At 39.9% G+C, this 15,266-nt stretch overlaps 1 long non-coding RNA gene across 1 annotated transcript; it reads left to right on the top strand.

Moving 5' to 3' along the window:
* Window positions 1-7,737: 7,737 nt before the first annotated feature.
* LOC134935540 (uncharacterized) lies at window positions 7,738-8,423 on the top strand. Its single transcript, XR_010180233.1, has 3 exons — window positions 7,738-7,819; window positions 8,198-8,297; window positions 8,385-8,423. It is a non-coding gene; the product is annotated as an uncharacterized LOC134935540 (long non-coding RNA).
* Window positions 8,424-15,266: the final 6,843 nt, after the last annotated feature.

Genomic DNA, 15,266 nt, shown 5'->3' with positions numbered 1-15,266 from the left:
TACCTGATAATAATTGCTCCCTAGGTATCCGCAATGCTTTAATTTTGGCTCTAAGCAATTGGTCATATTTGTAACCTCTAGCCATAAATTGCCTGATCATGCGATCTATTTCCTTGGTCGTTTTTTCCATATCGTCAGAGATTCGATGGACTCTGACAAACTGGGAGAAGGGGAGCCCTTCCTTGGTCGCTCTAGGGTGCTGGCTTGAATGATGCAACATATTGTTGCGATCCGTTTTCTTCCTGTAAAGTGAGGTGTGTAATACACCTTCACTCAACTGAATGGTTACATCAAGGTAATTCACTTCTCAATCACTAATCAAGTATGTAAATTTGATATATTCATTAGCAGTGTTAGCCATAGTCATTAGCTCATGGAAGTCACTCTCCTCTCCCAACCAAATGATAAATAAATCGTCTATGTATCTTAAAAAGACCAAAAATTTAGATGCTATGTTGGAATCAGAGAAAAATATATCTCGTTCTACCTCAAACAAATAGCTGTTTGCAAAAGCTGGGGCCACACAGGACCCCATTGCACAGCCTTGCTGCTGCAAATACCATTTATTATTGAACAGGAAGTAATTCTTTTTTAAAGTCAATTCCAATAGACCAATAAAAAATGAAACATCTGGACCAGTGTATACGGGGCTATTGGTGAGAAGTCTCCTGGCTGCACTTAAACCCCCTTCATGAGGTATACTAGTATATAAATTTATGACATCAAGGGAACATAATAAACATTTTGGTAATGGGGATGGTAATTGTTTAAATTTAAGAATAAAGGATGTAGTATCCTTTAAATACGTGGTCTGGGCCTGTATCACTGGTTGGAAATATGTATCTAAATATTTTTAAACATTGTAATAAATGGAGTCCCGGGCTGAAATTATTGGACGTCCAGGTGGGGAAAGGGGATCTTTATGAACTTTCGGGATTGTGTATAGTACAGGTGCTATTGGAAACCGTTGATACAGTGCATTTTTTAATGTATCTGAAATTATATTATCTGATACAGCTTTCGTAAGTACAGAAAGTAACTCATTGTTAAATGCAATTGTAGGGTCAGCTTGTAATTCACAATATACAGTACTATCTCCCAATTGACGGTAAACTTCTTTACAATATTGATCCAAGTCCTGGACTACAATCCCTCCCCCCTTATCCGCTGGATGGATGACAATACTTGTGTCCTTGCTGAGACTGCGCATGGCCTCAAATTCTACTTTAGACATATTAGAATCACTAGATTTTGTATCTGTCTTAATGTCCCCAATTTTCTGATCCAACCTTCGCTGGAAACATTTAAGTGAGACATTGTTCGTATAAGGATCAAATGTGGATCTAGGTCTTATGGCCAGAGGTACTTCACTTTCTCTCATATCAAATCTCAAACAGTGGCTTGTAAAAAATGACATATCTGAAAATACCAAAGTTCAGATAAAATCGAACTTTTTAACTAGAAAGCCGGGATGTTACCGGTGTGTGGGGTGCACTACATGTAGTTACCTTGAAAAAGGTGATACATTTGCACACCCACATACCGGCAAACGGATCCCCATAAAGAAAGTATTAACATGCACAAGTACCCATGTAGTGTACTTCATCCGGTGCCCGTGTGGTCTTCTCTATGTAGGGAAGACCACCAGGCAATTCAAGGAACGGATGAATATGCATCGGTCATCTATTAGAAAAGCAATAGAAGGACAAATAGTAGCCCAGGAACAACCAGTAGCAAGGCACTTTCGAATGTATAAACATGGGTTATCAACTTTAAGATATATGATTATCGATTAGGTGGAAAAAAGGGTTAGAGGTGGCGATAGAGACAAATGTTTATTGCAGTGTGAGGCCAGGTGGATACATGAATTAAATACTGTATCCCCATATGGCCTCAATGAAAATTTTGGCTTAAATTGTTTTCTTTAAACGATAGGAATAGGGTGTTTTTTTCCGGTTATTACAACAAAATATTTTAGCATTTATATATGCGAGTATATAAATGAGTAATTGATATGTCCGATTATGAAACCCTAATGCACATTGGTGGGCATGTTGAACTGCTTTTTAAACTTCTATGTATATATATTGTGGTGGAGGATGTAAGTCACATGATTATGCCCTTTCTTGTCACCAGGCAACGGGAGTCCAGTACGGAACTTGGTGCGAGCACTGGAGAGCGCACGTCGCCGATGTGTGACGTCATCAGGGGACGACGGACGCCCGGAGCCCGGCAGCGTGAGACGGCGTCTATTCACTGGGTGAGTTATAAATGTTTGTTTTTTGTATTATGTATTATCCTGAAGACGATTAAACAATCGAAACGTTGATATTCACGGGGGCAGTCCCGAGTAATTTGTGGTAACAAGTCCCGTGAGTGCCGTCAGCCTACATCTCGTATCATTGGTGTGACACACCTAGGAGGGCACCAGGGAATGTTGATATCTTTTTGGAAGAGTGCCGACCAGAATTGTATATATATATATATATATACATATATATATATATATATATATATATTGAAAGAAGAGATTTCCCCAGGGAGCTGATGTCGTACTTTGGTATGAACAAGTTTTGTATAATAAAATAATCTTAAAAAAAGAGAGATTCTTTATTTTTTTTAAAGCAATACATAAAACTGTTTACAATTTGCCCAGAATAACAATAAACAATATTTGTACAGACGATAGTTGTGTTGGTAATTCAAACAACATCAAAATGATCTTCAATGTGCTAACCCAACGCGTTTCGTCCTACAGACTTCATCAGGGTGTATTAATCTAAACAATACAAAAACATTCATAAACAACTTCACTCTTCTAGTTATAATACAATTAACTCTCTTCAAAAGCTTATTGAATACATACCAAAGAATCACAATATGGACATACATCTTATCGTGTCTTCAAAAAGGCAATTTAACAATGCTTAAAATAGTATCGGACCAAATTCACCATATGGGGTTTCTGTAAAATCATAACATATGTTACCAAAAGAATATTACCATAAAAATATATGGACAGGATATATTATGTGAGGAGGAACAGAGGAGGAGGACTGGTTTACAAGGATTCTATTGGGCTTTTAATTAGCCTTACTGCTTCATACTTAGTCAGAAAGGATTGTCTGATCATATTTGAATGTTAAACATATTTATACGTTCAACTTTTGATAAATATGGGACCAACAGAATGTGTAGATAATTCTCTGATGAAGCGTTACTAATATTCGCTTAATATTCACCAATTGGAAGTTTGAAGTGTAGATATACATATAAATAATTGTTATATATTTTATTTACTTTTATTTTTATTTTTATTTGCATTGGCACAGATTATACATACCAATTTAAATTGAATTGGAAGTAACCCTTTTCACTGATTATCCACTTGGTATAACCTTTTTGAAATTTAGAGTAATTCTGAATCTATAATAGAAAAGAGATTCTATTTAACTCTTGGGTGTGGTATTTATAACGTGATCGCCCATACCACATTCATCATACATACCAATTTAATTCAATTAAGCCCATAAAATGGCAAATCACTGGATATCTTCAGATGTCAATTTAGACAAAGTGGACCACTGTAATAGTACCTATGATTAAACAGAATATGTGGACGGGTATAATATTTGTAATTTTAATCCCCCTTGAAATATGTCTTATTTAGTATACTCATCGTACATACCAATTAGATTACATCAAGCCCATAAAGTGACTGATCACTGAGTGTCGTCCCAGTGTTTATTTGAACAGGGCAAATCACCGCAACAGTGCCTATAATTACACAAAATATAGACGGGTGTGATGTTTGTAATATAATTCCCCTGTGGGGTGACATCCTTATTATATTTGTCATACATACCAATTCAATTAAATAAAGCCAATTGAAGCAGCTAATCACTGGATATCGTCCAGGTATCAAATTTGAACAAGGCAAACCACTGCAATTGTGCCTATAATTAGACAAAATATACGGGTAGTATAGCACTAGTCTAAATCATTGGTTTTTTATATATAAAAATCCCATATATGGAGATTGTTTCCCAAGCAGACCTGGTCAGTGCTGCTTAATCAGGGATTGACATAGCATAACATAACTGGAGCTGATGAAGAAACACTCCAAAGCATTTCTCTTCAACAGTGGCATATCAAATTTCAAACACAAGGTGTAACATAGAGAAAGCTATTACTGCTTTTCACCAATTTTATAATGATAACATGTTCAGATAACATGGAGAACCATGAAGTTAACATGCTTACTTCTCCACAGAAAGTAACACTCCTAGCTGCTGCATGGTCTGAGGGCTGGAAATACTGGGTTTAAAAAGCCCTTAATTGACTACATCACTTCCTATCTGATGATTAGCAAGAAAGTGTTTAAAACTCCATATTTTTCTGTTACCGGTGTATAATGAACTTATGTTAACCTAAAAAACGTCCCCAATAACAATTCCTTAATTAATTGAAAAGGAATGGTGCTGTGCCTTAAGGAGAGAGAGATTTAATTTGATAATTGCTCTCCAATTACTACCATGGTGTGCATTCCACCAGGCAAATGGAGTTTCCTATTGTTACTTTGTTGCCTAGGTAACCATAGTTACCTAGGCAACACCCTTAAAGGGTGTGACACATAAATTCCCAATGATTAATAAATTACCCCAATCAGCTTTTAATGACAATAACTGATACATAATATTTAATTAACTATTCATTTCCATCACAAACAGTCCTAGCCATCAGTATTTAATATTTATTAATTAGGCTGCAATTTTGTGCATAAATAGTGTTATTTTACTTATACCCTCAGGTATAGGCAGTTCTATATTAATAAGTAATAATTTCTTCATCAACCCACTCCCTAATTATTCAACCCTTAATGTGGCATAAAAATTGTAACTATACATAATAATTATTTAACTATTCATTCCCATCATAAAACAGTCCTAACTCTCAGTATTTAATATTTACTAGTTAGACTGCAATTTTGTGCATAAATTGTGTTTTGCTTTTTTTTGTGTCCCCCCCCCCCCCCTCATATCAACAGGTGTAAGCAGTACTATATTAATAAACTTTTCTTAAAAGTGATAATTACTTCATCAACCCAATCCATAATTATTAAACCCTTAATATGACATAAATATTGTAGCCATCCTTCAGGTAATACTACTGTCCACAAGCTTCGATTAAATGCAATTATTCCTGTACAAAATATTAACTTATACTATGTAGGGAGTACCTAGCTCAATTAACTTCATGATTCTCCATTTACATTGCAATATATTGCTCTTATTCAGATAATCAATACAGATTAGTAATTCAATTGCTACATATAGTGGCCCTATATTATCAGTATCAAGATACAAATAAAGAAAAGAGGACAAGAGGGGAAAGCCAAAAAAGAAGATGGAAAGGAATGATTCTAATGATTGACCTTCATTTAGGTGATTCCTATTTCCAGAGAACTAGAGAAAAGAGACAATATCAATGCCCTCATTATGGCCTCTCGGGGCTTGAGTGTTTAAAGTATAAGTCCAGAACGTTTCACGTTTTGACAGTGTAAGTTCTCGACTGCTGCCTCTTATGTCAATCGGTATGAATTCCAAAATGGTGAACGTGAAATTTTCCCTTTTAATTAGGGAGTTGTGTTTCTCTCCATAGTGTCTGGACAGACTATGAGTGGCTACCTTATTTTTTATGTTTCTCATATGTTCTTGTACTCTGATTTTGGCTGCTCTTTTTGTCTTCCCTACATATGACATATTGCAACTGCAAGTGATTCTATAAACTACAAACTCTGTATTGCAATTCACCAGATGATATAGTTTGAAAATTCTGCCCGTATCCAACTTATATTCAAACTGTTTGCGCTCCATATGCTTACAGCATATACACCTGGAGCATGGAAAACACCCTTTGGTGGGAATAATGGAGCCAGCCTGGAGCTGTGATGTCTCAGGCCTAGTGATTCTACTCGGAGCCAGTCTGCTTTTCAAGTTCGGTGCTCTTTGAAAGACTATATCAGGCTTTTTTGGCAATGTACGGCCTGTAATTGGATCCTTTAATAAGATACACCAATGTCGTTCCAAGATTTTCTTGATGGCGTAGTTTTCACAATTGTATTGGGTTACAAATGGTCTGCATGGACGTTTGTCGTTTTCAGGTTTCTTCATCTGCGGTTGTAGCATCTGTTTTCTATCCTTATGTGATGCTCTGATTTTAGCATCATTGATTAGGTCATAAGGGTAGCCTCTTTCAATGAACCTTTCCTGTAACAGGGTGGCTTGTTCCCAGTAGTCCTTGTTGCTACTACAGTTACGTCTCAAGCGTAGGAATTGAGCAAATGGAACTCCTCTCTTCCATGTAGAGTGATGGCAGCTTGACTGCGGGATATAACTATTTGCGTCCACTTCTTTGAAATGTGTTTTTGTCTTGACCACTTCTCCTGGGTTACCCATTAGGACCAGATCTAAAAAGTCGATGTTTCTAGGTTCTACCCTGTATGTGAATTTCAAATTGAAGTCATTCGTATGTATGAATGAAATGAAATCGGAAATGCCTGTTACATCTCCTTTCCAAATAAGTAAAAGGTCATCAATATATCTCTGATAGAATAATATATTGTCAAAAAATCTGGATTTATATACAAAAAGCTCTTCCCAGACTCCCATGAGGAGATTGGCGTACGATGGGGCGAACTTAGTCCCCATCGCAGTACCTTGCTGTTGTAAATAGAATTTCTGATTGAATTCGAAATAGTTGTGACTCAAAATAAATGTTATACTTTCCAACAGAAAATTAATTTCTCCGGGGGATTTTCCTGGATCGGCTAATAACGTTTTTTTTGACTGCTTCAAGACCTTTATTGTGAGGGATATACGAATATAGTGCCTGAACGTCTATAGTTAGCCAGCAATATTCTTCGGACCAGACGAAAGTTTCTAATTTTCTCAACACACTTGTTGAATCCTTAAGATAAGAGGTGAGTTTCAGTACATACGGTTGTAACTTTAAATCCAAAAAATGTGACAGATTCGACGTCAGAGAGTCAATTCCTGCGACTATAGGGCATCCAGGGGGCTTCGTCTTATCCTTATGTATTTTAGGGATGTGGTAGAATGTTGGAATTATAGGGAATTTTACAAACAGATAATTGAACTCTTCTCTACAGATCAGATTCTCATTGAGAGCTTTAAGGAGTAGATTTTTAAGTTCTGCTTGATATTCGATGATAGGATTATTAGGTAATTCAACATATGTTAATCCATCATCAAGAATTCTCAAAGATTCGTCCATATAGTCAGTTCTTGTTTGTAGGATCACAGCTCCTCCTTTATCGGCACTCTTGATGACAATATTCTGATCTTTAGTTAATGTTTTCAATGCTCCTTTTTCTTGTGCATTGAGATTCGATTGATGTTTATTTTCCTGTATTTTAATTTGTTTAAAATCATCTCTTACTGATTCATAGAATATATCAAGGTTACTACCTCTGGATTCAACTGGGTAATATTTGGAAGGTGGTTTCACCAGAGGTACTCTCTCTTGGTCCGATCTTGTAAATGAGGGATTTTTAATGAAAAGTGTCTTTGGATCGTAAGCTTTCTTATATATTTGTTGAGGTCTACAAATAGATAAAATTTGTTTACATGAGAGTCTGGAGCGAAATTGAGGCCTTTCATTAATAATGAACATACCACACCCAAAAGTTAAATAGATTCTCTTTTCTATTATAGATTCAGAATTACTCTAAATTTCAAAAAGGTTATACCCAGTGGATAATCAGTGAAAAGGGTTACTTCCAATTCAATTTAAATTGGTATGTATAATCTGTGCTAATGCAAATAAAAATAAAAATAAAAGTAAATAAAATATATAACAATTATTTATATGTATATCTACACTTCAAACTTCCAATTGGTGAATATTAAGCGAATATTAGTAACGCTTCATCAGATAATTATCTACACATTCTGTTGGTCCCATATTTATCAAAAGTTGAACGTATAAATATGTTTAATATTCAAATATGATCAGACAATCCTTTCTGACTAAGTATGAAGCAGTAAGGCTAATTAAAAGCCCAATAGAATCCTTGTAAACCAGTCCTCCTCCTCTGTTCCTCCTCACATAATATATCCTGTCCATATATTTTTATGGTAATATTCTTTTGGTAACATATGTTATGATTTTACAGATACCCCATATGGTGAAATTTGGTCCGATACTATTTTAAGCATTGTTAAATTGCCTTTTTGAAGACACGATAAGATGTATGTCCATATTGTGATTCTTTGGTATGTATTCAATAAGCTTTTGAAGAGAGTTAATTGTATTATAACTAGAAGAGTGAAGTTGTTTATGAATGTTTTTGTGTTGTTTAGATTAATACACCCCTGATGAAGTCTGTAGGATGAAACGCATTGGGTTAGCACATTGTTCTCTGACATCTCTACAAAGAAGATCATTTTGATGTTGTTTGAATTACCAACACAACTATCGTCTGTACAAACATTGTTTATTGTTATTCTGGGCAAATTGTAAACAGTTTTATGTATTGCTTTTAAAAAAAATAAAGAATCTCTCTTTTTTAAGATTATTTTATTATACAAAACTTGTACATACCAAAGTACGACATCAGCTCCCTGGGGAAATCTCTTCTTTCACTATCTGTTGTTCATACCCCATCTAACAGGGGGTATCTTCCCTAAGTTGAAGTTTTCACATCTTTAGCGCGATAAAGGTCTTATATCTTTTCAAATATATATATATATATACTGTATATATAGATAGATAGATAGATAGATAGATAGATAGATAGATAGATATATATATATATAGATATATATACAGCAATGAAATGACTGGCACTCCAAGTAGTTTCCAAACAGGTGTGGTGCCCAGGTGCCGGATATGTGGAGATTATACCAAAAGTTGAAGGACACGGCACTCGTGGGACTTCATAACAAGCAGCAAGCTGATTCAAAGGAAGGCTGACATCGCAGCATGATGTGCCGTGTCCTTCAACTTTTGGCATATATATATATATATATATATATATATATATATGGGGGCACCAATATTTCTCTTGCCTCCGGGCAACTGGGACAAATTTACGCCACCGGCTTCGCCCCTCAGTATCCATGACAATATTTATACTGGCGGGGGTAGGGCTGTGCCAGCGGCATCTTATGCCTCCTTTTAGCCAGTTTGAGGTATTTTATCATGCTGCCCAGGGCGCCCCCCCCCGCCCGCACCTCAGCCGTCACTTACTTGATTGAATATCATTCTTCTGATACTCACCTGTCTTCTGACTTCTGGCTCTGTGAGGGGGGTGATGGTGTGCTGTGGGAGTGAGCATCTAGACACGGCTAGCGTTCAGTTCCCTCAGGAGCTAATGGTGTCCTGTCAGCCAGAAACAGAGCCATGAAACTCTGAGGAAGTTGGTTCTGCTTCTGCCCCCTCAGTCCCTCGAAGCAGGGAGTCTGATGCCAGCAGATCGCCCTGAAAATAAAAAAACTAACATAAGTCTTTTCAGAGAAACTCAGTAGAGCTCCTCAGAGTGCATCCAGTCGACCTGGGCACATTTCTAAAACTGAGGTCTGGAGGAGGGGCATAGAGGGAGGAGCCAGTTCACACCCAATGAAAAGTCTTTGAAGTGCCCATGTCTCCTGCAAATCCCGTCTATACCCCATGGTCTTGATGTCATCCCCAGCATCCTCTAGGACGTATGAGAAACAGGGGCAGTGCACGCCGAAGGCGCGCGCAAAAAATATAGGGGTGTGGCTTCATGGGGAAGGGGTGTAGCCACAAAATACCAATTTATATAACGGTGCACAGTAGTCTCCATTATTCAAATTACGCCGCACAGATTCCCCTTTTTACACATTATGGCAGACAGCGTCCCCTTTTTACACATTATGGCAGACAGCGTCCCCTTTTTACACATTATGGCAGACAGAGTCCACCTTTAACACATTACGGCAGACAGCGTGCCCTTTTTACACATTACGGCAGACAGTGTTCCCTTGTTACACATTACGGCAGACAGAGTCCACCTTTTACACATTACGGCAGACCGCGTGCCCTTTTTACACATTACGGCAGACAGTGTCCCCTTTTTACACATTACGGCAGACAACGCCCCGTTTTTACACATTACAGCAGACAAGGTCCCCTTTTTTACACATTACGGCAGACAGTGTCCCCTTTTTACACATTACGGCAGACAGAGTCCCCTTTAGTACACATTACAGCAGACAGTCCCCCTTTTTACACATTTCGGCAGACAGCGCCCCCTTTTTACACATTACAGCAGACAGAGTCCACCTTTTACACATTACGGCAGACAGCATCCCCTTTTTTACACATTACAGCAGACAGTCCCCCTTTTTACACATTACGGCAGACAGCGGCCCCCGTTTTACACATTACGGCAGACAGCGTCCCCTTTTTACACATTACGGCAGACAGCGTCCCCTTTTTTACACATTACGGCAAATAGCATCCCTTTTTACACATTACGGCAGACAGCATCCCCTTTTTACACATTACGGCAGACAGCGTCCCCTTTTTTACACATTACGGCAGACAGTGTCCCCTTTTTACACATTACGGCAGACAGCTTCACCTTTTTACACATTAAGGCAGACAGACAGAATAGATAGATAGATAGATAGATAGATAGATAGATAGATAGACATAAAGAAAGAATAGATTATACTTAATAGATTATACTTACTGTCTCCGCTGGCAGTCAGGCACCTCGGTGCAGCAGCTTCTGGCAGATGATGATCCCGGGCAGGGGAGAAGAAGGAGGAGGGAGGGGGAGGAGGGAGCTGCAGCAGTGCAAATGTAATTGGTGGAGGCGCCGCTGCAGCTGTCCCTCTCCTTTCACATAGGCTGCCCGCCGCCGCTGTGATGAGGGAAGCGCATCCTAGCATTCACAGCGGCGGAGGACAGCCTATGTGGAAGGAGAGGGACAGCTGCAGCAGCGCCTCCACCAATTACAGTGCACTGCTGCGGCTCCCTCCTCCACCTCCCTCCTCCTCCTTCCCCCCCGTGGTCGCTGCGTCCCTACTGCTCCTGTCCTTGGTGGGCAGCAGTGGCCCACAGCACACAGCGGCATGTAAGGAGTCAGTTTGACCCATTACATGCAGCGCTGGCTTAGGGCCCTTTTCCAGTGGTGGGCCCCAGTGCAAGGCACCGCTTGCACTGGCGGTAGTTCCGCCACTGCCAGTGACCCAGCTTCCAGTAAGGAAAAACAAGTGTACTGTGTGATCAAATATTTTCTTTTTTCTTTTCGTGAGTCTATTAATAACAGTGGTAATAAGCAAATGTTCATTGAAGAAACTTACATATACAGTATGCAGGGGCATAGCCAAATCTTTGTGGGCCCCATAGCAACATTTTGAAGGTGCTCCTGTCCCAATGATTTTAGATAGACACCTCTTCACAGCAGTTGTTTATTTTATGCCCCGTAATTGTGCCCTAGTTCATTTTCTGAACCACTGTAGTGTCTTAAGCTATGTGAGCGAAGTGTTCCCGGCCAATATGATGGCCAACAGGCTGTCATATCATGCCACCCGTACACATGCCAGAATGCAGTGGTCCGACGGCACGACCTAACATGCCATGCTGCTAAATCATTAACTATATCTTCTGGTTGGCCACGCAGCACAGCCAATCAGAAGATATTGTCAATGATCCGCGGGCGCACACAATAGTGAGTACTCACTGAACGATGTAGACAATTTGTCATTCTGATACTGCAAAGCGTCCCGACATCATCCTAGTATGTACCTGGCCTTAATTAATCTTATGCCCCATGGTAGTGCCCTTGTTTATTTTATGAAAGATAACAATGCCCTGGTTTACATTAGATGTCACATTGTAAGGCTGCCAGTGCATATTATGCAGCACTGCACAATATACACAGTTCACATTATGACATACCATGTCCCCAGTTCATATCATGCCACACTATAGTCTTGCCACTTCATATCGTGCCATATTACAGTGCCTCGCTTCATATTACGCAACATTATAATGTCCTCCAGTTCATTTTATTACAATGAACAGGTCCAGGGACATACCCACATATACTGCAGGCCCTAAAGCGAAAGTTAGGAAGGGTCCCTATACAGCGCTGGCAACAGAAATTGTGGGGCCCGGTACGCTGATATTTCTGGGCCCCCCTCATGGTCTCCCCAGATTTAAAGCAGTGGGTGGGAAGGGGATGCGGGGTGTTGCAGGGGTAGTTGGTGTGCTTGTTTATTGTTTGTTTTTTTTCCTTAATTTGTGAGTGGCTGGAGCAAACAGTTTACAAATATTATTAGGTACTGCGGCCCCCGATTTTTGTGCTCCTGATCCTCGGGCCCCCTGAACTTCGGGGTTCAGTACAGGTGTCCCCTCTGTCGCCGGGCCTACCCCAATCTAACACCCAATGGTGAAAAATGTATATAACATTGTAACTTTGATTAAATGTCCAATTGGCTTTAGCTGTAGCCTGTTAATTAGACCTAGTATATGTTTGCTATCAGTTATGGGGCAGTTGTCTGAGTTTACATTCAGCTGACACACAACGGAATATATATCCAACAAACCTTATCAGTATCACATGTCTCCCATCTCCCTCCAAGTCACTAAAATGTGCTTTATGGAATGCACACTCTGTTTGCAACAAATTAACATCTATTCATGACATTTTCATAGCAAAAAAACCCTCAATATGCTAGCTATAACAGAAACATGGCTCACACAATCAGACATTGCCTCCCCTGCTGCACTGTCACATGGTGGCCTCCACTTCACACACACCCCCAGGCCTAGTAACAGTAAAGGAGATGGGGTTGCAATATTACTGTCCAAATCTTACACTCACATCGTTTTACCATCTGTTCCCTCACTCGCATTTACATAATTTGAAGTACACTCTATTAGGATTTTCACCCCTTTCTCTCTGCGTGTTGCAGCTATCTATCGCCCACCTGGGCAACCCAAAAAGTTTCTGGAAGATTTTTCTGCTTGGCTCCCTAACTTTTTATCCTCTGACATCTCCACCATCATTATGGGCGATTTCAATATCTCTATTAACAGTCCACAATCTTCCCATGCCTCTAAACTACTCTCTCTAACTTCCTCTCTTGGGCTCTCCCAATGGACTGACTCCCCTACTCACCAGTAGGGCCACTGCATTGATCTTGTATTCACCAGACTATGCTCTGTTTCTGAACTCACTAACACTTCTTTCCCTCTCTCAAATCACAACCTTATCATCTGCATGCTCTCCTCCATTACTTCAAGCTCAATGTCCCTGAAGTCTACCAAGCCGCCTCTAACCTGCAGAAATATTAACGCTATTTTCAACAACGATCTACCTCACTGCAACCACTGCTCTCACCAATTTCTACATTCACCTCTCCTGAGACTGCTGTGTCACACCTTAACCAAACTCTAGAAACAGCACTTGATGAAGTGGCTCCAGCTGCCCATCACACTCCAAGTAGACTTAGATGTCAACCGTGGCACTCTAAATACACTAGACCCCTAAAAAAACTCATGCAAAGTAGAACGTCAGTGGCGTAAATCTCGTAGTTCAAGTGACTTTCTCACACATAAGACCGTGTACCACTCTTATCGTAATGCTCTGGACACTGCCAAACAAACATATTTCCAATCTCTCATCTCTGCTCAAGCCTCTAACCCCAAGCGACTTTTTAATACATTTAAATCACTTCTTGTCCCTCTCTCACTCAACCCACCAGCCAATGTCAGTGCATAAGATCTTGCTTCCTATTTCAAGGACAAGGTTTAAAAGATCCGAAATGAAATGGTATGCTCTTCCACAGCCAGTGACCTGCTCAATTCCCTGCATGAACCCTCTAACACAGTGATGGCTAACCTTGACACTCCAGCTGTTGTTGAACTATACATCCCATCATGCCCTGCTACAGTTTTGCTATTTGGCCTTGCTAAAACTGATGCAGGGCATGCTGGGATGTGTAGTTCAACAACAGCTGGAGTGTCAAGGTTAGCCATCACTGCTCTAACACCTTCTCTTCATTTGATCCTACAAATGAAGATGAAGTATCTGCACTCTTTTCATCTGCCTACTCTACTACCTTTCCCCTTGACACTATACCCTCACAAATGAGTAAAGCTCTGTCTGCTGTGCTCATCCCAACCTTAACTGAAATATGTAATCTCTCTCTATCTACTGGTATCTTTCCTTCTCTGTACAAGCATGCAGTGATTACTCCCATTCTGAAAAAACAAAACTCTGACCCTAACTCTCTCTCAAACTACCGTCCCATCTCTCAGCTCCCATGCCCCTCCAATCTACTTGAAATACTTGACTACACTTTCTTAACTCACACAGCCTACTGGACCCACTTCGGTATCCATTCAGATGGTCGACCATGTTATGGTCGACATTGAAATTGTCGACATTGATACATGGTCGACACGTGAAAATGGTCAACACGTGAAAGGTCGACACATGAAACAGTCGACATGAGTTTTTTAACTTTTTCCCTTTTGGGGAACTTTTCCATACTTTACGATCCACGTGGACTACGATTGGAACGGTAATCTGTGCCGAGCAAAGCGGTAGTGGAGCGAAGGCACCATGCCCGAAGCATGGCTAGCGAAGTGAGCCATGCGAGGGGACGCGGTGCACTAATTGGGGTTCCCAGTCACTTTACGCAAAAAACGACACAAAAAAAGTTTTTAAAAACTCATGTCGACCTTTTCATGTGTCGACCATTGTCACGTGTCGACCATGTGTCCATGTCGACCATGTCAATGTCGACCAATAGTGGTCGACCTAATGACTGTCGACCATAACATGGTCGACCATTCATACCGGAACCACCCACTTCAGTCAGGATTTCGTGCCCAACACTCCACAGAGACAGCACTGACTAAGGTATGAAAATGATTTGGTCACTGCTAAATCTAAAGGCCATTACTCACTACTTATTATCCTTGATCTCTCTGCTGTTTTTGACACTGTTGACCACTCTCTTCTCATACAAACACTACAATCCCTAGAGATTCAGGACACAACCCTTTCTTGGTTCTCATCCTACCTATCTAATCGCTTCTTCAGTATTCGTTTCTTTGATTCCACCTCCTCTTCGCTACCTCTCTCAGTTGGAGTCCCGCAAGGCTCAGTCCTAGGTCCTCTGCTTTTCTCTTTATACCACATTTCTTGGCAAACTAATCAACTGTTTCGGATTTCAGTACCATCTGTATGCGGATGA

Source organism: Pseudophryne corroboree, chromosome 6, assembly GCF_028390025.1.
Source record: "Pseudophryne corroboree isolate aPseCor3 chromosome 6, aPseCor3.hap2, whole genome shotgun sequence".
NCBI classification, from domain to species: Eukaryota; Metazoa; Chordata; class Amphibia; order Anura; family Myobatrachidae; genus Pseudophryne; species Pseudophryne corroboree.
Note: the sequence above shows the minus strand (reverse complement) of the source record. Positions and strands in the feature narration are given on the sequence as shown.